Here is a 22,687-nt window from a genome sequence, read left to right on the forward strand (position 1 = left end):
CCTTGAAAAACCCAGACGATGTTTTAGCCATAGGTATTAACTATATTGGCCTGTCTTACCTCTGTACTTCACAGAGCCAGTACGCATGAGTTACCTGGGCACACAGGCTGAATTTAATAGCCTCATTATGGAGAAGTGATAAACAAAAGGCTTATCTGATCTGCTATGCCAGTCCCATCCTGGAGGTAATTTGGACCAAGCTGGAGTGGCATTAATTCTGTCTTCCCTAGAGCTCTCTTTCTAGTTTCATTTGCCTCTGAACTAGCAAGATAACAAGACAAAATCCAGAGGAGGACGTAGCCTCTGCTGATTTGACTTGACTCCACGTTACCAACTCAAGAAAGGCCAGTCTGACATGGTGTCCAAGAATATTACCACATGGCCTAGAAACAAACTGATTTCATGGTCCATCCATGGACTGCACCTGATGAGAAACTAACGACGTTACTGGACCTTTCCCCTCCCATTTCCTTTTTTGATTTTTTGTGATTTCAGTAGACATCTCCTGATTTTCCTTCCATACCAACAACATCCTCTTCCTCTCTTGCCTTTTAAATGAAAGAATGCCCCAGGGCTCAGTCCTTTGCTCTCATATCTTAGGTGATGCTATCCATTCTCATGGGATTTAATAACATCTATATGTTAATGACGGCTAAATGAATAGCTCCAATATCAACCTAGCCCTTGAGTTCCAGACTCACATTCCCAACTGCTACCTGATAGCTTTACTTGGAAGTGTAATGGGCATCTCAAACTATCCAAAACAGAACTTTTTTTTTCTCTGAATCCCACTCCTCTCAATCAACCCAGTGGCTCAAGCCAAAAACCTGCTGTTATTCTCAATTCTTACCTCTAGGTGTTTGCATGTGTTTCACCCTCTGTGTAGGATGCCTTCTTTCAGATCCTTTTCTTGCTCTCTCCATTCAACGTCTTTGTTTAAATGTCACCTCCTCAAAGAGGCCTTCTTTAGCCACTCCATCCAAAATAGCCATCGATCCACAGTCAACTTATTGCTTTATGGTTTTTATTTTCTTTATATCACTCAATACACACACACACACACACACACACACACACACACACACACACATTATATATATATAGCCTATTGCCCCAATGGTATGGGCTCCATAAGGGTAGGGTCATTATTTTATTTATTGCTGTTATCTCCATGCAAAACATGGTATCTGGCACAAGGTAGGTGCTCGGTATTTGTTGAAAAACAAACAAACAAACAAACAAAAAACAACGGTCTTACGGCTTAAGGCTCAGCACATTCCGTGGGCAACTTTTTAAAAATCTTTAGACAGCTCATCAATGTATTTCAAACATTCTGAAAAGTATTACCCATCCATCAATTCTTCTTTTACAAAAAAAGGATGCTTACACATACGATTTGTGCAAATTACTTTTTTCACTTAATATATTGGGACCATTTTTCCATATGATATTTTTACATTATCTTTATTGACTTCAGATTACTTCGCCTCCTGGATGTGCTCTGATTTACATTAATACAACCAATCCTCTGTTAAAGAGTACTTAGGTTAGGTCCACAAGTCCTACAAGACTAAATCAACTGTCTCTTGTTCCTTCAGCCAGTACCCAGAAGGTACTTCCCATTCCAGTCCATCATAGGTTAGCAAGCTACTGCTATTCCCATGATGTTCTGTAATATCTCTCCCTTTATCCCCAGCCCTCCTCCTCACTCCCATTGCTTCTGGAGCTTTTGCTTCACAATATACACTGCTATATTGTGCATTATTTTTAGATTATACCTTCTATCTCCTAGTTTTAATTGAAACCTGGCTCTTTCTTCAGGTCAATGCTTCCTTTACATCCGTCTGAGTGGAAATCATTTATATTAAACATGTGCTGTATATTTCAGGGTCAAGAGGTAGGACTGGAATCATTTCTTTTGGCCCAGTCTGTCATTATACTACTATTCCCTTGAGGATCCTGTCATCTGCTCTGTCATCCTCAACTTCTCTTCATCTGTGAACACACTTTCTCCCAATCACTGAAGATGTTAACACCTGATTCACAATATTCCCCTCCAATTCAACCCTGACAATCATCCCTGCTAATGTCAGCATCACAAGAATGACACTCAGTCAATATTCTGACGTCTTAGTTTTTTGACCTTCTCTCAATTCAAAAGACTTTACTGGCAAGCCTTTCCCATAGTCCTATCCTAGAGCTTGTCATAAATTAAAACTACATCTCTTCTGAATTCAGCAACTCAAATATCCCAAGTACTTTCTGATGCCCACAGATTACCCTTCAAGCTTGGTTTTTCAGCCATTCCTACTATCTCTGCCTGCTGGTCTCACCAGACCAATGTAGGGGGAGGAGGGAAGGTGGTAAAAAGAAAAGAAAGTTTTATCTGAGGAATGTGAGCTCCTTTAAATTTAAATTTTAAAAAGGTGAATTCTGGCCAGGCACGGTGGCTCACATCTGTAATCCCAGCACTTTGGGAGGCCGAGGCAGGAGAATCACCTGAGGTGGGCAGTTCGAGATCAGCCTGGCCAACGTGGTGAAACCCCATCTCTACTACAAATACAAAATTAGCCAGGCATGGTGGCACATGCCTGTTAATCCCAGCTACTCAGGAGACTGAGGCAGGAGAATCGCTTGAACCCAGGAGGCGGAGGTTGCAGTGAGGTGAGATCGAGCCATTGCACTCCAGCCTGGGCAATGAGCAAAACTCCATCTTAATAAATAAATGAATTTACGAATGAATGAATGAATGATGAGTTCTCTTGCACCACAGGTGATTGCTCCCTCTGACCCATTCACGTGCTCCAGGTGACTGAAGAGTTTGCAGAGATGTTTGGGCTGTAGCCTAGGATGTCAAGTGGCCTCACAGGGCATTCCTCACCAAAAGAACATTTTTAGGGACTTCTCCCTTTAGGGACTCTGGACCCTCATACCTCTGAGCATTCTGCTGTCACTTGGCAGTTAGAGAAAACCCAAGACACATATGAGAGCAATTTACAACTATTGGGTGACACCTAGAGGAGTGATACTCCTAAGCAGGACACTTTGACCTAAAACATATACATGGCCTTGGTCACTTTTGAAAAGTTCCTAAATTTGGGAAATCAAGCTTCAAAAGCTGAGCACTGTTTTTAGAAACACTAGCTGGGTTTATATATAACACTTATGGGATGTCATGTTGTAAATATCTAGGAAAGTTAGGAACGACCTAACCGGGGTGGTCATAAGGTGCAATAGCCAAAATGGGGATCTTTTGAAATGGCTAAAACAATTTATTTGCATGCACAATTGGAAAAAAGGCTAGTTTTAGAACCAGACAAATTAACAGTATTTCCACTGTCATCTAGAAACTTCTCAAAGAAGTTTTGAGAAAATTGACTCAAGGTAAACAAAGGATACCTGAAATTATTTCTGAATTAAAACAGACTTCAGAGGCTTTCTCCTTTTCACCTCCAACTACTCTTTCTTTTTCTACCTTTTTGCCATCATATTCTCTCTTATCTGAACTCCCCTGTTCTGATTTGCCTTTCCACTTATCACCACTGCCTAAGGAAACTCTCCAGGTCTTTTCTAAAAATGTAGCTTGGAAAAGAATTCAGCATTGTACTCAAAGGCCAGATGAATCTGTACTTTATGATTTTCAAAGGTTTGAAAAAACCTTTAAGCAATATTCTAGATGGCTGGTGCTAGCCTCCAAGATCGCCAGAATGATTTCCTTATAAATTCTATTTTCCTCAATGGCCTAAATGAGGACTTGGTTATCTTAGTTAAAAGACACCAGCTTTATTGGGTGAATATATAAATACCCATGAGTTTTTAAGCTTGGCAGATCAACTTTCTAAAACTATTCAGAAAGAAGAAAACACTAATGCCCCACAGATTATGAATTTGCAACTACAACAACTGCCTAGTCAAATGAGGCCTTTTAAGAAAAGATAGGTGCCTCTTTCTAATGATCAAAGAGGTGTTCGCTTCTATTACAAAATGCCTGGCCATTTCAAACAAGATTGTAGAAAACTTAAATGACAGCAGGAACAAAAAGATAGGACCCCCACAAGATGAATAGGGGTGCTCTCTGAGGATCCAAAGGGGGCTTTTTGCATTTCTAATACCTAGGAGAAACAGAAATTGTTATAAATGGAGAACAGATATGTTCCTCATCGATACTACCATAGGGCTACTACCATAGGGCTATTCTTTCTGTCCTCAACCCTACCACTTTAAACCGTCCTTTTCCTCAGAGTAATGAAATTATACAAATGGCAGGGGTATCTACTCAATGTATGAGTACATACAAATTCCAAACCTTACAATTCCGGGTAGGCTCACTCAGTGGTCTTCTTTCCTTTCTGCTTGTTCCCTTGGCTCCCAGATGTCTCTTAGAGATTTGTTTTGGAATTTCACAATGTACACATTTCCTTCTCTCAAAAGGGGGAATATATTTAAATTAGAAACAGAAGGAGCAAACAGAACAACTACAGAATGAGAATGTAGTTACTGAGAAATACAGATCCAACAAACATTCTTCTAAGCAAGGACTGAGGAATGATACCAATAATTTACTGCAAGCTTTGCCAGACCATTTATGGTCCCAATTTTCCACTGAAATTCGTAACATATATTCAACCACCCCCATTAAAGTAGAAGTAAACCTGAGTAAACCTTTACCCAATATTAGACAATACCCTTTTAATGCCCTGCTGGACCTCATGGTCCCCTAGAGATGTAAATCTTAGCATGTGTTTGAAATGTTAACATTTGGGGAATTAGTTAAAAGCAGCATTCCAGCTGATATCAGATGGAAAACCGAATTAAAATTATTTAGGCCACCACCACATTCCTTCCCTCAGTGGATATCTTTAGTTCAAGAGAGAAACATTTATGAGAATTAACTTGCATTATTTGTTTTAAATTATTTGCATGACTTTTGACCTTTTGGAGTGCCTATTTGTGTCCTTTCTACTGAAGAAAACCGAACTGTTCCTCTCTAAAATATGGGGGATTATTGAGCTAAAAAAGTTGAAAATGCATGGGAACATTCTGTCCCCTCCCTTGTTTGTCTGATGGCAGGACAGAAATTTAGAAAGAAATGGGTTTTGTTGCCTGTCTTTTCCCACCTAAAGAGAGACCCCTTTATAAAGCTTGCTTATTAGCTTAGAGGCAGCCCCAGAGAATCTAGGAGCAGACTTTACTCTTCCCATAAACTTACCTTCTCACATTTTCCCACCTTTGGCACTATCCCCACGGCAGCTTTTGTTTTCCTGTTTTACTGCCTCTTTCAGTCCTCCTTCTGGTCTTAATGTGTAATCAGTCAGGTGAGGAGCTGAGATCCTAGATGATATGGTTGGACAGAAATGTGGGTTGTACCACATTTGTGGCTAGTAAGACTTTGCTTTCTTTCAGCTGTCTTTGGGACCGTTTCTGGATCTATTGAGGACTGCAGTGCACCTCTTTGGAGATGACTTGTGCATCCTTGGTAAAGGCATAACCTTGGTTAAGGCTTATTGGTTTTGTTGAGTCTCTTGAGAAGGTGCCTTTGGTTTAAAACAACAACAACAACAACAACAACAACAACAACAACAAACAAGGTCAAAAGCCATAAATAGTGGTTGTTTGTCCTGGCTGAAATCTGATAAAGAGATTTTAAAAGAATTATAAAAAAAGCTCTATGCTCAGAAGTCAGCTTAATTAAAAGCTGATATTCAGGGTATACTTTTTTTTAAAGGCCTTTCTGCATTTTCTCTTTTGGATCCTGTTTCTTAAGAGATGTTTGTTTTTTTTTTTTTTTTGACTGAAACCCCTTTTTAATTATGTGTTTGGTCTCTCTGTTTGCTTCCTTTCATATTGATAGGATTTTAGTGAAGAAAAAAATATGAAACTTCATTGGCCTTTTGGAAAGAAAGTTTAAACTCTTTCTCTGTGCCTTGAAATATAAATTTACTACCTTATGCTCTAAAACTCAGTAAGGGCTTTGGCCATGTGAGACTTTAACCTGTTCCATTTACAAATGCACAGTTTGAATCCAACTATCCTTTGAAACCGGGGAGTTTTAACGGTTTTATGACTAAAAATTTAAAATCAAAGCTATAAAGTCTGTATTTTTATGTATACCTGTGTACATGTCTGTTTGTATATTGTCTATGATACCAAATTGACTTATAAATAAATGAGCATTCATAAATAAGCCCAAATACTTTTCAAGTTCACGTGACTTAGTAATCTTTGGTAAATAAAACCAGTTTAAAAATTGTTAGAATAAAATAGGAATGTTTTCTGAATTGTCAGTATTAAATATAATTCAGACATTTTGCCTGAGTCTACTGGTTTGACAGGTTTAGGTTGTCTCTGCTAGATGTTTTAAGATCATAAAACTCTTGCTTCTCTGACATTTTTAGATACTTCCTTGTCTGTGAGCTTATGTCTTAAAGCTCTCTTAGAATCTGGGTTCACTGGCCAGGCATGGTGGCTCACGTCTGTAATCCCAGCACTTTGGGAGGCCGAGGAGGGCAGATCACGAGATCAGATCGAGACCATCCTGGCTAACATGGTGAAACCCTGTCTCTACTAAAAATACAAAAAATTCGCCAGGCGTGGTGGCGGGTGCCTGTGGTCCCAGCTACTGGGGAGGCTGAGGCAGGAGAATGGCGTGAACCCGGGAGGTGGAGCTTGCAGTGAGCCGAGATTGCGCCACTGCACTCCAGCCTGGGCGACAGAGTGAGACTCCGTCTCAAAAAAAAAAAGAATCTGGGTTCTAGGCAGGTAGCCATGGAAAGGCCTGAGGACATATGTATGACCACAGCACCTAGGCCAACAGCTGCAGGGCAAAGCCAAACCAGTATGCCCTCCCTGGCCTGGCTGTGCCTCCTGGCCATGCTGGGAAGGGTCAGATATACCAGATGTTATCCTCACAGACCTATCTTTTGTCTTGGGCTCTGTACCTGGCACTTAACATTAAAATTGCATACTTCCTAGGCTTTTCACTGAAAATTAGGGTTACTAGGAGTTAACCTTGTAATTAATATATGTAATTAAAACTACTAAAAAAACAGAAACATTCTATATACAGAATATATAAGAAAAGTCAGATGTGTTTTTGGTAAGAAAGGTTATAAGAAAGACATGAGGATTTTTTTTGTAATTTATAAGTTATTTAAAGGTTACTTTAAGTTGAAGTGATAAAAAAGGAACGATAGATAAAACCAAATGGATATAGAAAGTTGGGGAAAGAGAATAGGAAAAACTATAAAAGTTTATAAAATGTTTATGAAATGGAAAAAACTATAAAAGGTTATAAAAGGTTTATGAAAATCTTATCCTGTGTGGTCAGAGCTGACTGAGATTGGGTGGATCTGTTTATTAGGTTTTGTTAAAATTAGTTTTAATATTAACAATACATTGATATAAAGGTAGAATTTAGTTTTCTCTTTTGAATAAGATTTTCATATAGTATTAATAAGATATAATAAAAGACTTTGGTTTACCTTTTGAGTAAACTTTAAAAAAAAAAAGGAAAAGGGGGAGAAACAGATTCTGTTTGTGTCATGCTGTATTTATTAGGTCTCATGATTGTTGGGAAAACTGAGTCTCTTCTCTGTCCAAGAGTAAAGGTTTTTGCTTTTTGAAATCTTTGAATTATAACTTTGGCTAAATGAATAATCATTAATTTATAATGACCTGTGATCTTACTTTTGATATCAAATGTTTTAAACCTTTGATATTTGACATACTTCCCCAAATCAAATTTATGTTAAAATTATGCGGGCCAGGCGCGGTGGCTCACGCTTGTAATCCCAGCACTTTGGGAGGCCGAGGCAGGTGAATCACGAGGTCAGGAGATCGAGACCACGGTGAAACCCCGTCTCTACTAAAAATACAAAAAATTAGCCAGGCGTGGTGGCGGGCGCCTGTAGTCCCAGCTACTCGGAGAGGCTGAGGCAGGAGAATGGCGTGAACCCGGGAGGCGGAGCTTGCAGTGAGCCGAGATTGCGCCACTGCACTCCAGCCTGGGGGACAGAGCCAGACTCTGTCTCAAAAAAAAAAAAAAAAAAAAAAAAAAAAAATTATGCAAGACACATTGTCAAATAATAATGGTGTTTAACCTTGAGTCATATTTATATAAACATGTTATTAATATGTATTCCAAAATTGTATGATATTCTTAAATTCTGATATGTCTTGGTATATGTCATCAATCATATTGGTGATGATTACATTAAACTGTTGTTTGCCACAGAAATCATCAAATTTCTTTGTTAATTGTGTCTTTAACCACGGCTACTCTAAGTCTTTCATCATCCAGTGACAATTATTGTTTTACTATGATTCTTCCCATAAAGTGGTTTACAGTTAGCTACAGTCCAAAATTTGCTTTTTCTTCAAGGAAATTCATGGAAAAGACACTGACAAGTACTCTTGAATACAAGTTTGTGATAACTTTGGAGATCATACCATTGGACCAGGTAAAACCCTTCAGAACTCTAAATAAAACAAACAAACAAACAATAACTACAACAAACTGATGGGTTTACAAAGATTACCAACCCAATATAAAGCAGAACAAGAATTAATTACATAGGACTGAACTGATAGAAGACTGAAATAATTTTGTTATAACCTTTCATTTGAAACACTTCTGATTCTTTTTATATTTGTTTTTTTGGAATCAAGAAAATTTTCTTTTGAGCCATTCATAGCTTAAAGCAACTGGGTAAAGTATGCTTTAGTGAAAAAAAATGGAAACATTTACCTTTCTCTAGGCCTGATTTCTCCAGAATTTGGAAATTATTCATGAGTATTCTTATTTTCTGGCAATATAGTTGTTCACATAAGTTCAGTAAGAATGTGTTCTCTATTGTAACAGGACACAATTGGAAATGCTGGTTATTTCACCAAGGCTTTGACGAATATCATATTTTTAAATGTGACCATACTGTTTTGAGGAAATGAGGTTGCTTTTAGAAAGCCAACAGACTTGGTAAAAGACTGGTCCAGTACCTTGTCAATACAGTTCCCTGATACAATACAGAATCCCTACAAGGTTCCTGACCTTGAGATAAGTAAATAATGTCACTTTCTGATAGACCAGGAATCTCAAGATATTCTGGGGACCTCAAGAAGAGTTCACCTATTTTGTACACGTATTACAGGCACAGTCTGATGGTGAATCCTTGGCTTTGTTTCTTAGCCTTGAGAGGTTTTTAAAAGTCTAATCTAGAATTCCTTACTAAAAAGTTCCAGTAAAGCCAACTTAAAAGAATACTATATGGCCAACCACTGTTCTTACTGCCCTTTATGAAACAATCATACCAGGTATAATAAGACTAAAACTTATTTTGCAAATAAGCTGGCCTTACTATGACTTCTCTTTGGTAAAAAAGGGGAACTGGAGAGAGAAAAATTATATTTCAGAAGAAAACTATAACATACCTGTTATTAGATTCCAGCCCTGCTTTTATTATTTTTCTACAATTTAGACTGAATCCTGAATTATTTCCTGGCTACAAGTCTCTAGAAAAAAAAGAACCTGATTTAAATTTTCTTTACGATGTTTTTTCATTGGCACCCTAGTAGAATACATTATTTTTCCATTTTAGCATACAGATTTTCTTTTTGATTATAACCTTGTGTGCAATGTATTACTACCATTCAAATTACTAATGTTATGTATCTCTCATTGTTTTACTTTTGAGAACATTATAACCATGGAATTATAAAGACTAAAGATGATTCAACAAGCAAAACAAGCAAGAGCAGTGATATAGATCAAAGATTTCACTAAGATCTTTTTGCCACTCTGTAATGTCATCCCAATTTAGATTTTGGGTGCTCCTAAAAATTCCTCACTGAGACGTCTCCCCTTCCCCCTTGACTTGGGATGGGACTAATCAGAAATGAGCCCTCCTGGCTATAAGAGACACCTTGATACTAATATTTTGACAGTCAATGCTTTCAAGAAGAAAGATTTTTGATCAAAAGGGGGAACTGTGGGTTGGGGGAGGGAGAGGGAAAGAAGACAAGAATTTTTCATCTGAGAAATGACAGCTCCTTTTAATTATCAGGCCCAGAGAGGCACTGGAATGAAAGAGAAGTCATGTGACCCTTGGGCTAAATAATCATCCCTTAAAGCCACTTGCTAGGTGGACTCTAAATTAACAGACACCAAGAAGCCATAAAATGCTATACACTGGATACCATAACTAACACCCTACAGTTCAACAATGTATAGTCAATCACTATTCGATGTTTTCAATGAGAATGTAAACCAATGAGAATTCCTGTCAAACAACTTTGTATCAGCCCACTCATTGTTTCTTTTGCCTTTAAAAACCTTCTGGTAACAAATAATAATGGAGCACTCCCCAAGGCAACTTGGAGGTGTGTCCTGGGCAACTGTCCTCACTTGGCTCAAGTAAACTCTTTAAATTGTATGTTGTGCCTCAGGCTCTTCCTTTTAGGTTGGCAGCATTAATTCAAACAGAGATTGTTTTAAAAACTGGGAATAAACTGGTGAACAGGATAGCCAAAATCTCTCCCACTGGGACATACTTTCTTCTCAACCCTTCATCCAACTTATCCCTTATCTAACTTAAATTTCACAGTTCAGCATTCCAGTCATTCTTTTTAACAATGATTTTAAAAACATGTCCTCCATGAAAAGACACTTCTCAAAAGAAGACATACTTGTGGCCAAAAATCATATGAAAAAAAGCTCAACATCATTGATCATTAAAGAAATGCAAAATCAAAACCACAATGAGATGTCATCTCATACCAGTCAGAATGGTAATTATTAAAAAGTCAAAAAATAATAGATGCTGGTGAGGTTGTGGAGAAAAACGAATGCTTTTACCCTGTTGGTGGAAGTGTAAATTAGTTCAACCATTGTGGAAGACAGTGTGGCAATTCCTCAAAGACCTAGAGACAGAAATATCATTTGACCCAGCAATGCCATTACTGGGTATATACCCAAAAGAATATAAATCAGTCTATTATAAAAACACATGCATATGTTGTTCATCGCACTATTCACAATAGCAAAGACATGGAATCAACCAAATGCTCCTCAATGACAGATTGGAAAAAGAAAATGTGGTACATAAACACCATGGAATACTATGCAACCATAAAAAGGAATGAGATAATGTCCTTTGCAGGAACATGGATGAAGCTGGAGGCCATTATCCTTGGCAAACTAATGCACAAACAGAAAACTAAATTCTTCATGTTCTCACTTATAAGTGGGAGTTAAATGGTAACACATGGACACATAGAGGGGAACAACACACACTAGGGCCTACCAGATGGCAGAAGGTGGGAGGAGGGAGAGGATTAGGAAAAATAGCTAATGGATACTAGGCTTCATACCGAGGGGATAAAATAATCTGTACAATAAACCCCCATGACACACGTTTACCTATGTAACAAACCTGTACGTCCTGCACATGAACCCCTGAACTTAAAAGTTAAAAAACAAAAAACATGTCCTCTGTCTTCTTGATCTCTCCCCCAAATATGGCAAAGACACAACACTGGAGAAATCCAAATATCTTTCTTTTCTGTGAATTATAGTTGTGTAAGTTAGTGCAGATAAAATGAAAACAAAAACAAAACAAGCAAACAAAATCAGGCCCAATATAGACACAAAGTCACCAATCTTATGTGTGTGTATTAAACAGTTTCAGACAAAGTGACTACATTTCTTGAATCAGCTGTTTTGCTCTCCTCATTTCCCCATTTCACTATTTACCCTAAACAGATGGCCTTGCTTCCCACTTCAGAGAAAACAGAGGTCATCAAACAGAAATTGCTGTTACACTATCAAATTTACAAGTCTTTCATTTTGGCACTCATCATTTCTTCCTTTTACATTGAAGGACATGATCTTTCTCTTAGATAAGGGCAACCACTTTCTTTCTACTTCTTAGGAACGTTTTAGTAATGCATATCTGCTCTAGAACTTTCGATATTCTATTGCTTACTGGATAACCAAGAGCACTTAAGAAGTACTCTCCTTTCCATAACCAAACCATTTCTCAATTGATTCCAATCTGGCTTCTACCTTCTACCACTCCAATAAAACTGAAATTATCAAACTCACCAATGACCTCCCTGCTGCTCAATCCAATGGATTTTTTTGTAGTCATCTTACATAATGACACTGCAGCATACAATGTGGCTGCATCACTTCTTTATCTTATGAACTTTAAACTGTTTTGTTGCAGTAAAACATAGAGAAAAGTATATCTATTTAAAGTATGCAGCTTGGTGATTTTTAGTTTATTTAGAGTTGTGCAACTATCACCATAATCTAATTTTAGATCATTTTCGCTGCCCCCAAAAAGACACCTTGTACCCATCAACAGTCATTCCTTACTCTCAAGCCCCTCTCAGCCCTAGACAGTTACTAAACTACTAACTGTCTCCACAGATTGGCCTGGACATTTCATATAAATAAAATCATATACTATATGGCCTTTTGTGACTGGCTTCTTTCATTCAAGGTTTATCCATGTTGTAGAATGTATCATTACTTCATTCCTTTTTGTTGCCAAATAATATCCCACAGTATGAACATACCACATTTTATTATCCATTAATCACATGATGGACATTAAGTTGTGTCCACCTTTTTTCTACTATGAATTGTGCTGTTATGAACATTCACATATAAGTTTCAGCATGGACATCTATTTTCATTTCTCTTGGGTACACATCTTGGGGTGGGATTGCTGGGCTACATTGTAACTCTATGTTTAGCCTTTTAAGGAACTTCCAGAGTATTTTCCAAAGTGGCAGTATCACTTTACATTCTCATCAGTAGTGTATGAGGGACCTATAAATATCACTATGTGGAAATGTTTTTCTTGGACCATTAAGCTTCTTTAGAAAAGAATCCTTCAGTATTCTGCATGAGAGGAAGATGTGGTCTAGTTCTGCAACAGGGAAGGAAGCTAACCTTTCGATTTATAGACTTTGAATTAATCTAATTTTCAGCCCTCTCATCTTCCAAAGTACACAACATTCCTGAGTCTTTTCTTCTCTGTTTCTCCAGAAAATTAATATTCCGCCTGGGACTAATATCCCATATATGGAATGGAAAATGGCCATAGTGGCAACAGTATTGGATTTTTTGATTCTTGCTTTAAATTTCCACTTCATACCATTTTTGCTTCTACCTCACACTTTCCATTGTTCATGTTGCTCCTAAGTAGAAGGAAATAAATAATAAGGTCGGAGCAGAAATAAATGAAATTGAGACAACAAATTTTTAAAGATCAACAAAACAAAAAGTAGGTTTTTAAAAAAGATAAACAAAATCAACAAACTTTTAGCTAGATTAACTAAGAAAAAAAGAGAAAAGACCTAAATAAATAAAATCAGAGATGAAAAAAGAAACATTTTGCATCCCATTTTGCATCTGGGGGAAAAAACCACACGGACAACTGATACCACAGAAATATAAAAGACCATTAAGAACAATTATGAATAACTATAGGCCAATAAACTAGAAAATCTAGAAGAAATAGAGAAGTTCCTGGACACATACAACATGCCAAGATTAAACCATTTATAGAAAACCTGAACAGATCAATAATAATTAATGAGATTGAAGCCATATTTATATGGCTTTTTGTAAGTCTCCCATCAAAGAAAAGCCAAGAATCTGATGGATTCACTGCTGAATTCTACCAAACATTTAAAGAAGAACTAATATCAATTCTACTCAAACTATTTCAAAACATTGAAGATGAGAAAATATTTACAGTAATTCTGCAAGACCAGCATTACTCTGATACCAAAACCAGACAAAGACACAACCAAAAAAGAAGACTACAGGCCAATATCCCTGATAAACATAGAAGCAAAACTCAACAAATACCAGCAAACAGAATTCAACAATATATTAAAAATATCATTCACCATGATCAAGTGAAATTCATCCCAGGGGTGCAAGGATGGTTCAACATACTTGATTCAATAAATGTGATATATCATATCAACAGAATCAAGGATAAGAACTGAATGATTATTTCAATAGATGCTGAAAAGGCATTCAATAAAATTCAACATTTCTTCATGGTAAAAACCCTGAACATATTAGGTGTCAAACATACCTCAAACTAATAAAGGGCATATATGACAAGCCCACAGCTAATATCACTAATATCACACTGAATGGGAAAAACTGAAAGCCTTTCCACTAAGATCTGGAACAAGACAAGAATGCTCACTTTCACCAGTTTTATTCAACATAATACTGGAAGTCTTAGCCAGAGCAATTAGGCAAGAGAAATAAAGGGCATCCAAATTGAAAAGGAAGAAATCAAATTCACCTAGTACACTGATGACATGTTCTTACATTTAGAAAAACCCAGAGACTTCACCAAAAACTCTTAGAATTGACAAACAAATTTAGTCAAGTTGCAGGATACAAATTCAACATTCAAAAATCAGTAGTGTTTCCATACTATAATAGCAATCAATCTGAAAAAGAAACTAAGAAAGAAATCCCATTTACAATAGCTACAAAAAAATAGGAATAAATTTAACCAAAAAAAGAAAGATCTCTATAAGGAAAACTATAAAATACTGATGAAAGAAATTGAAGAGAACATTAATAAATGGAAAGATATCCCATGCTCATGGATTGAAAGAATTAATATTGTTAAAATGTCTACACTACTAAATGTGATTTACAGATTCAATGCCATCCCTATCAAAGTATCAATGATGTTCCTCACAGAAATTTTTAAAAATCCCAAAATTCATATGGAACCACAAAAGATCCCAAATAGCTAAAGCAAGCCTGAGCAAAACAAAAAGCTGGAAGGATCATGACTAGCCAATATCTAACTTTGAATCGTACTAAAAAGCTATAGTTACCAAAACAGCATGGTACTGGCATAAAAACAGACACATAGACTAAAGGAACAGAATAACAAACCAGAAGTAAATCCACACACTTACAGCCACTCATTTTAGACAAAGGCATCGAGAATATATACTGGGGAAAGGACAGTTTCTTTAATAAACAGTGTTGGGAAAACTGGATGTTCATGGGATCTCCATCTTTCACCATATACAAACATCAACTCAAAATATATTAAATACTTAACTGTAAGACCTGAAACTTGAAACTATTAGAAGAAAATATTAAGGAGATGCTACAGGACATTGGTTTGGGTAAAAACTTTTTGGGCAAAACCTAAAAGCATAAAGCAATAAAAGCAAAAATAGACAAATGTAATTACATAACGCTAAAGAGCTTCTGCACAGCAAAGGAAACAACAAAGTGAAGGCTAGGAAGGGAAGAGGGTGGAGCGGGATGAAGAGAAGTTTATTAATGGATACAAAATTGCAGTTAGATAGAGGAATAAGTTCTAGTATTCAATAGCATAGTAGGGAAGTTATAGTTAACAACAATATAGTTCAAACTAGCTAGAAGAAAAGAATTGGGAATTCTTTCCCAACACAAAGAAGAGATAAATGTTTGAGGTAATGGATATCCCAATGATGCTGATTTGATCCTTATACATTGTATATATGTACCAAAATACCACATGTACCACCTAAATATGTACAACTATGATATATCAATAAAAAAGCAACCATAGGCTGGGCACGGTGGCTCATGCTGTAAGCCCAGCACTTTGGGAGGCCAATGTGCGTGGATCACGAAGTCAGGAGTTTGAGACCAGCCTGACCAACAGGGTGAAATCCTATCTCTACTAAAAATACAAAAATTAGATGGGCATGGTGGCACGCACCTGTAACCCCAGCTCCTCAGGAGGCTGAGGCAGGAAAATCGCTTAAACCTGGGAAGTGGAGGTTGCAGTGAGCCGAGATCACGCCACTGCACTCCAGCCTGGGTGACAGAGACTTTGTCTCAAAAAACAAAACAAAAACAAAACAAAACAAAGCAACCATAACAAACGATTACAGGAATAGATGCAGAGTGAAATAATTAAAGAGAAATCTAGAACCAGTTAAAAGACCTAAAAAATCATTTGTATGGGAGAATTTTCTGCCTAGAAAAAATGCTACATGACCTATGTTAAAAGACTAAAAACAAGCTGGGGAAAACATTTTGACATATTACAAAAAGGATTACTTTTCTTCATATGTAACAAGCACCTATAAATAAAAAAGAAAAAGACTTGTAACAGTGGAAAGTGGACAAAAATAGAATACTTTGCAGAAAATATAAATGACTCAAATATAAAAGTTTATTCTTTGCAATTGTAACTACAAGATACTATTTTCACTTTTCAGACTGGCAAAGTACCAAACTTTTTGATTACATTGTAAAAAGTGTTGGAAAATAGACATTTTCAAATATTGTAGATGATACATGAGTTGTACGGCCTCTATTAAAACAATCTGGCAATATCTATCAAAATTTAAAATGTACTTATCTATGACCCACAATTCCATTTCTAGGAATTTATCCTACAGATATCCTCACACATGTATCAATGATATATATAGGAATATTCATTGCAGTAGTGTTTGCAATCACAAAAAGTGGAAATAAGTCAAATATCCATTCTAGTTGACTGGTTAACTGCACTGTGGTACATGCATATAGTGGAACACTGTGCAGCAATGTAAAAGAATGAGGTACATGCATTCATATATACATCTAAGACTGTATATGCATAATTATCCCTGAAAGGACATGCGGGAACTAGGAGTAGTTATACCCAAGAAGGGTAGGAGGGTACTTGGTTGAGAGACTGGGATGTGAGGAAACCCACTTTTCACAAAATACACCTTATGAATTTGTTCTTTTTAAATAAGGCAATAATTTTCAAAACAATTCAGTTTTCTGTTTCTCACAAGTGAGTATTTAACCCAGCTGGACATGAAATACCTTAATAGGTTCCTTCCATAATCTGCATAGCCTAGCATTTTGTCTAGGATAACAACATGAAGAAATGATTTGAAAGGAAGCAGATCTTTGTGGAGATTCCTGGGCTAGGAATAAATAAATTAAAATGTCCATGAGTGGTTCAAGGATTAAATAGGTTGTTAATATTCATCTGAAATTCTGAAACTGTAAAAGTTTTTCCTCAGTCTCAAAGTTTTTTCTTAACCTTTTTGGTAGCAACATTTGACCTAACTCTAATTTACATGGTAACAAAATCTGACCCAAACTGATGACACTATACTCTTTGTTTATTCCATTTAATATGAATCATCACACATTATGCTGTACCCCATATGGTTTATGTATATGCTGCCTTTTAAAAATTGAATTCTGAAATATATTTCAAAATTAGACTAGAGACTAGAACTGATTGGCTCCAAGAGTTTTGGATGAGGGACTGTAGGCCTGTATCATTTTTTACCCCTGGCTATTAGTCCCAAGTTAAGTCTTCATACATATTATCATTAATAGAAATAACTTTCCAAAAGTTACTATATCCTCTTCTTCAACAATGCCCACCAATCAAGGTTCACGGCATGCTTACTCTTGGCTTTTTTGTTTTTCTTTGGGAGGTTTGGTGAAAGACTATCACTGTGCAACAATGAACTTGATCTCAGAGATTTTGATATGAAAAGCAAATTTGGGCAAATTTGATAGTTTGTGCAACTATAAAAATAAAATTATTTAAGAAGAATTTCTTTTCTTCCTTTCATTTATTTCTTTTCTTCCTGTGTGCAGACAAAGCTACAGATATATTTTTTAAAATTACCTCCTTTGATCCCGATGCCTGTACTTCCAAATACTGGGAAACTTAAGATATCTTAATCATTTTGTAGCATCTTAATCATTTTGTGAAATTATGATGTTAGATAATGGCCATTTAATAAGATGTTCTATGGAATTCTAACTTCCTACTAATTGTTAATTAAAGCCTAATTAGTATGGCTGGAAGGCAGTATGAAAAGTGAAATTTACAGACCCTAACCTTGATGGTACTGAGAGACAAGCACTGTTGGACAGCTTGGACTCAGAGAATATTACTTGCTAGGCTCCAGTAGGAAAAGCCGTAAGCTGACTGCTGGAGAACATAATGCAGAAACCAAAACCAAGAGAAAGAAGTGCCTGCCTTGTAAATTCTACCAGGTCAAAATGATGCTAGTTACTCTGTTCATCAGTGTGCACTTTAGAAAGTTTAGGGTGCATATGGATATACATCCATTCCATTTTATACTACACATTATTGAAAGCACATTCCATAACATAAATAATTCATCAGTGCGGTTTGAAGTTTAAGATTACAAAATAGAATGGTAGTGTTCTATTTTACAACTTTTTACACTTTCAAAGAGAAAGACAATATGGATAGATGGACATTATAACCTTTAATACAAACCTATCACAGAGAACAACCCAGCAGACAAGAAACACCCTTGCCCCTCCACACAACACACACACACACACACACACACACACACACACACAACTTCTTGTGTGTGCCATAGACTTATCTTTAGATGTAAGTAAAACCAGGTGTTCAGGGCTGTTTCAGTGGGGACAGGATGAGCTGGAGGTTAAGGTGTTTTGCTTGGCCTTAGTGCCACAGTTGAAGCTGGGAGACTAGAACTGATTTGTGGGCAAGCTGAAACCAGAGTTCTTTGGAAAAGACCTGAGATTCGTCCAATTTAATACAGCAGATTATACCACTCTGCCCTCTGGTCACAAGGAAGCTGACAGAAGGTGCCAAAGGGCAAAATAATGAAAGAGACACTAGTGAATACACAAAGAGCTCACCCCCTTTGTTGATAAGTATAGATGGCTCCCAGAAGAGCCATTATTTAAATAGATGGTCAGGATTGTGAACTCAAGGACTGTTTCCCTAATTCTTGATACACCTGTACGTTTGGGTTAATACAGTTAATGATTCCACTTAGTACATCAGATGAAAATTAGAGATGGGGGAACATGCAGCCTTTTGGGATAGATAAGATCAACCATATACAGGTCAATCATATACAGTGTGTTTCCTGGAAAAGGCAGTCACCCAACTTCCCTATTCAATGAAAAATGGAAGACCGTGAGTGAAGCAGCTGATATACTATGAATGCAAGCCATGATGGATTGGCTTTACAGTAACCAGGATGTTCTCCCAAGGAATATGCCTCTGACTCAAATATGATAAAAGATGTGACTAGATTGTACCTAATGTTACTCCCAGGATACTTTAAGACTGGGAGAGAGTAAGAATTAGTGCAGGTACCTGTAAAAGAAGACTCTAAAGTGCTACTTGCTTGCCACTTTGAGAACAGTAGTATTTCAGTGAATGGATATGGTAAATACAATGTAATGTATGTAATGAAGTGTTTAAATGCACATGTATAAAAGAAGTTAAGTTTAAAAAAAGAATAAATAGTGCAAGAAACTAGACCTGATTTATTGTCCCTATTTCCTTTCATAGGCTTTACTGATGCTAAGAAAATTAGAATGATTCTGCAGACAGGGAGGAAGGGAACGGGAGTCAACAGAGAAACCAAGTGTAGCCACATAGGTAGAGCTACACTGATTGTTGTTAAACAAGAAATGAATAAAGCAGGAATGGATGAGAAAGAAAACAGGGTTTTAATGGAGCATCACCAAGATTGGGGGCCAACTAGGGTTTCTCCCTAGTGCTCTAGCAGTAAAAAGACCCAGACAGACTCACTATCTATCCCACTTTGAAAGAATTTAGAAACTTTCATAACAAAGAAAAGCCCAATGAATTTGTTATTGAAACACAAGAGGTGTCAATAGGAAGGAGTGAATTTGATGAAGATCAATGGGGAGGCCAGGATCTCCTGGCTCATTATAGCTGGCACTGGGCCAGCATAGTAATTAAACCTCACATCCCTTGTTTGGGTCAAAATCAATGATAAATTGAAGGAAAGAGATAAAGAATGAATAAATGGGGTATGCTGAGATAAAAATCCAACATTATTTTGGTGTCTCACAAGAGGCTCAGAGAAAGAATAATAACTTTCTTTCTTTCTTAGCTCAAACTCTGGATCCCAGAAGGGTGAAGAAATGTGGTTTGCCAAAGCTGTCTGTGCTTCTGGAAACTGACAAAGTAGAATGACAACCAGAAAACTTGAGTAGCATCCTCCAGGAAATGCCTTTGTTCTGCATTACTCCTAACCAGAAAGATTCCATTTAACCATTTCTTCCTCTACAAAGAAATTCATTCTAATTACTTGATTTAACTTTAATATATATTTTTCTCACCTTGAAAATACAGGTAGGAGTCATTTTTAGAATACAGCACATATTTTATAGCAGTGATTTTTAACACAGACTAAATTTCTGTATAGATCCATTTGGAAATATATTCATATTGTAGCATTCCTAGGGTAAGTTATGAGAGAAACATGTACATTCTCATTCCAACAATTCAACCCTGGGGGATCAACTACGGTTTCTCCCAAGTGCTCTGGCAGTAAAAAGACCCAGACAGATCCAGCTAAAAGGCCAATCTAGGCAATTTTATTTAGCATACTGAATTCCCACCTAACTCTTTCTTATTTATTCATAGAATGGCGAACATAAGGAAGACTTTTTGCTTTTTTAGTTTCCAGATATTTCACAACTTAGGAAAACTTTATCCAAAGAAAGACAAGTGCATAAAAAGTGAAAGAAAAAATAATTGGAAGGAAATATACTAAATACTAAAATATTAACAGTGGTATATACAGTGGATACAGTATATACAGTGGGGGGAGTAGAATTACAGGTAACTTAAATGTTACTTAAAAAAATCTATAGTACCACTGCAATTGTCCCAAATAAATATAAGTGCTTAAGTGATTGCTAACAAATCACTGCTATCAGTTTCCTTAAAAACTCATGAGTAAACAGATTCTTGAATAAACCCTCCCTAACACATATAATAGACCTCTAAAGAGAGATTATAGTTGGTTTTATGAGGTGAATGCTGGGTGCCCATGCCTTAGCTAATTAATCTTATTCAGCAGTTTAAACCTGACTTGGGGACCATGGGCTGAAATTGGTGGCAATAAAGTAAACTTGAAATAGTTTGTAATAGGCCATACAGTATTTCATAATTTTTGTAAAGGCTACATGAATATATTTCTTAGAAATTAATGTTAAATAGCTTATGGTATTAAGTTATAATTTGAATTCTATACTATCTTCATCTTAAACATCTGATATGAAAAACTGTATACAGGCATTTGATTTCATTTTAAAAATAATTTATTTTAACCAAATATCCAATTTAAATAATAAGGTCTGACTTTTTTTCCTACCATGTTTGCTATTAACCTTTTCTAGACTTGTCCTTATACTGATAGCTTTCCCTATTACATTTGCTTCTCTCTTTCAAATAAATAGTTGTGTGAAGGAGAGATTGCTTTTTATACCTAAATACTTGAGGATATCTTGTGTTACAATCAAGAAATGTATGATAATCTGTGCTAATGAAACAGTCCTAGTAGCCAGGGTTAATAGAGAAATGTTTTCTTCTTTTGAGCCTTGGGACTATCCTCACCCATATGGAAAGCCATATTAGCTGAAAAGAATTCTTTTTTTTTTTCTCCTTTAATAGCAGCTTTTGCCAACAGATTTTTACTTAACTCTAGAGATCTCAAATGGATCAAATTTAGTTTCTTTCAATCTGAAATGAATGTGATACAGGGATTTACTCTTCATGCAACAGCAGCAGCAGAGAGAGCATAAAAGACTGTGAAGTCTGCAAGGCGTGAAATTAAAATTTTCACATTGATACAAAAGATACTGCTGAAGTAATGATATAATGTGATAATCCTGCTATGAAATCTTCCAGTTTGAATAAAAGTCAATGCCATGTGACCTAACACTGATACAGCAGTAGAAACATTTTGCTGTTCACAAAAATATTTCTATCCAAAGGAAAAAGACAAAAGAATTAGGGAAACCTGTGGCGAGGACTGTGGTGAGGCATAAACTTACTGAAGGAGACAGTTCTGGAAAAGCGATGAAGCTCTAGCAGCGCTGAAGCAGGAACAAAGGGAAACTGTAATCCTGGCTGAGGCGGCCCCTCTAGGAGCATCACAGCAATTCCCAGCAACTCCTAACCCTCCCATTGGCCACAGAGGTTCCACCGTTCCAGTGGTTTCAGGCCAGTTCCAGTCTTTGTTCTGCCACTAATTATCTTGTTCATTTGTATATCGGTGGTTTGTATTACAATTATGATCCACTCCTGAGATGATGCATCACTTCAGCTTTTACCAGAATCTGGTTCTTCCCCCACTAGTCTATTTCACCCAGAAGACAGGAGCTGGCTGTGGGGTATTATCAACTGGTCTAGAGAGAAGTTTTATTTTAGAGGCAGCACATTTCTCAGTCATGAGCCAGACTGTGAAGACAGCAGACACAGGCTGGATGGAATGAAGGGACACTGACTAAGGAGTCCTGTCTGAGCTATCTGGCACAGCACTTATGCCTATCTGTGCCAAGACAGCATCACTTCATTAACGGAGAACACTTAAATGCATTCGAGTGAAAGTCCATACTTTCATTTGAAGCTCAAGGCCAATTGCTCCTGAGCTTCAAAACCAACTGGGAATCTTTCTTTCATGGGTAATCTATCTTACTTTCATTAGGATTTGTATACCAAGGAGTTCATTTATATTCTATAAACACCATTTGTGGCGAGTCCATTCAGTGTCTGGTAGGTCATGTGTCCCAGGCAGATGCTTCCAGACTTCATTAGGTTATACCAAGCACTAA

The 22,687-nt window shown here is 36.8% G+C and overlaps 1 protein-coding gene across 5 annotated transcripts in view; it reads right to left on the reverse strand.

The window, feature by feature from the left end:
* KIAA1328 (KIAA1328 ortholog) overlaps nucleotides 1-22,687 on the reverse strand; it is a 369,561-nt gene that overhangs the window by 11,751 nt on the left and 335,123 nt on the right. The window contains exons 11-12 of one of the 5 annotated variants that reach the window (XR_009213486.1): nucleotides 9,427-9,507; nucleotides 8,747-8,848 (exon numbers count right to left, since the gene is read on the reverse strand). The exons of 3 other annotated variants lie outside the window; for them this stretch is intronic. The gene's annotated coding sequence lies outside the window, so the exon portion shown is untranslated. Of the gene's footprint in view, nucleotides 1-5,209; nucleotides 5,535-8,746; nucleotides 8,849-9,426; nucleotides 9,508-22,687 lie in introns of those variants that run through there. One more of the 5 variants, XR_009213485.1, reaches the window with a different exon arrangement.

Source organism: Hylobates moloch, unplaced genomic scaffold (assembly GCF_009828535.3).
Source record: "Hylobates moloch isolate HMO894 unplaced genomic scaffold, HMol_V3 SCAFFOLD_5, whole genome shotgun sequence".
NCBI classification, from domain to species: domain Eukaryota; kingdom Metazoa; phylum Chordata; class Mammalia; order Primates; family Hylobatidae; genus Hylobates; species Hylobates moloch.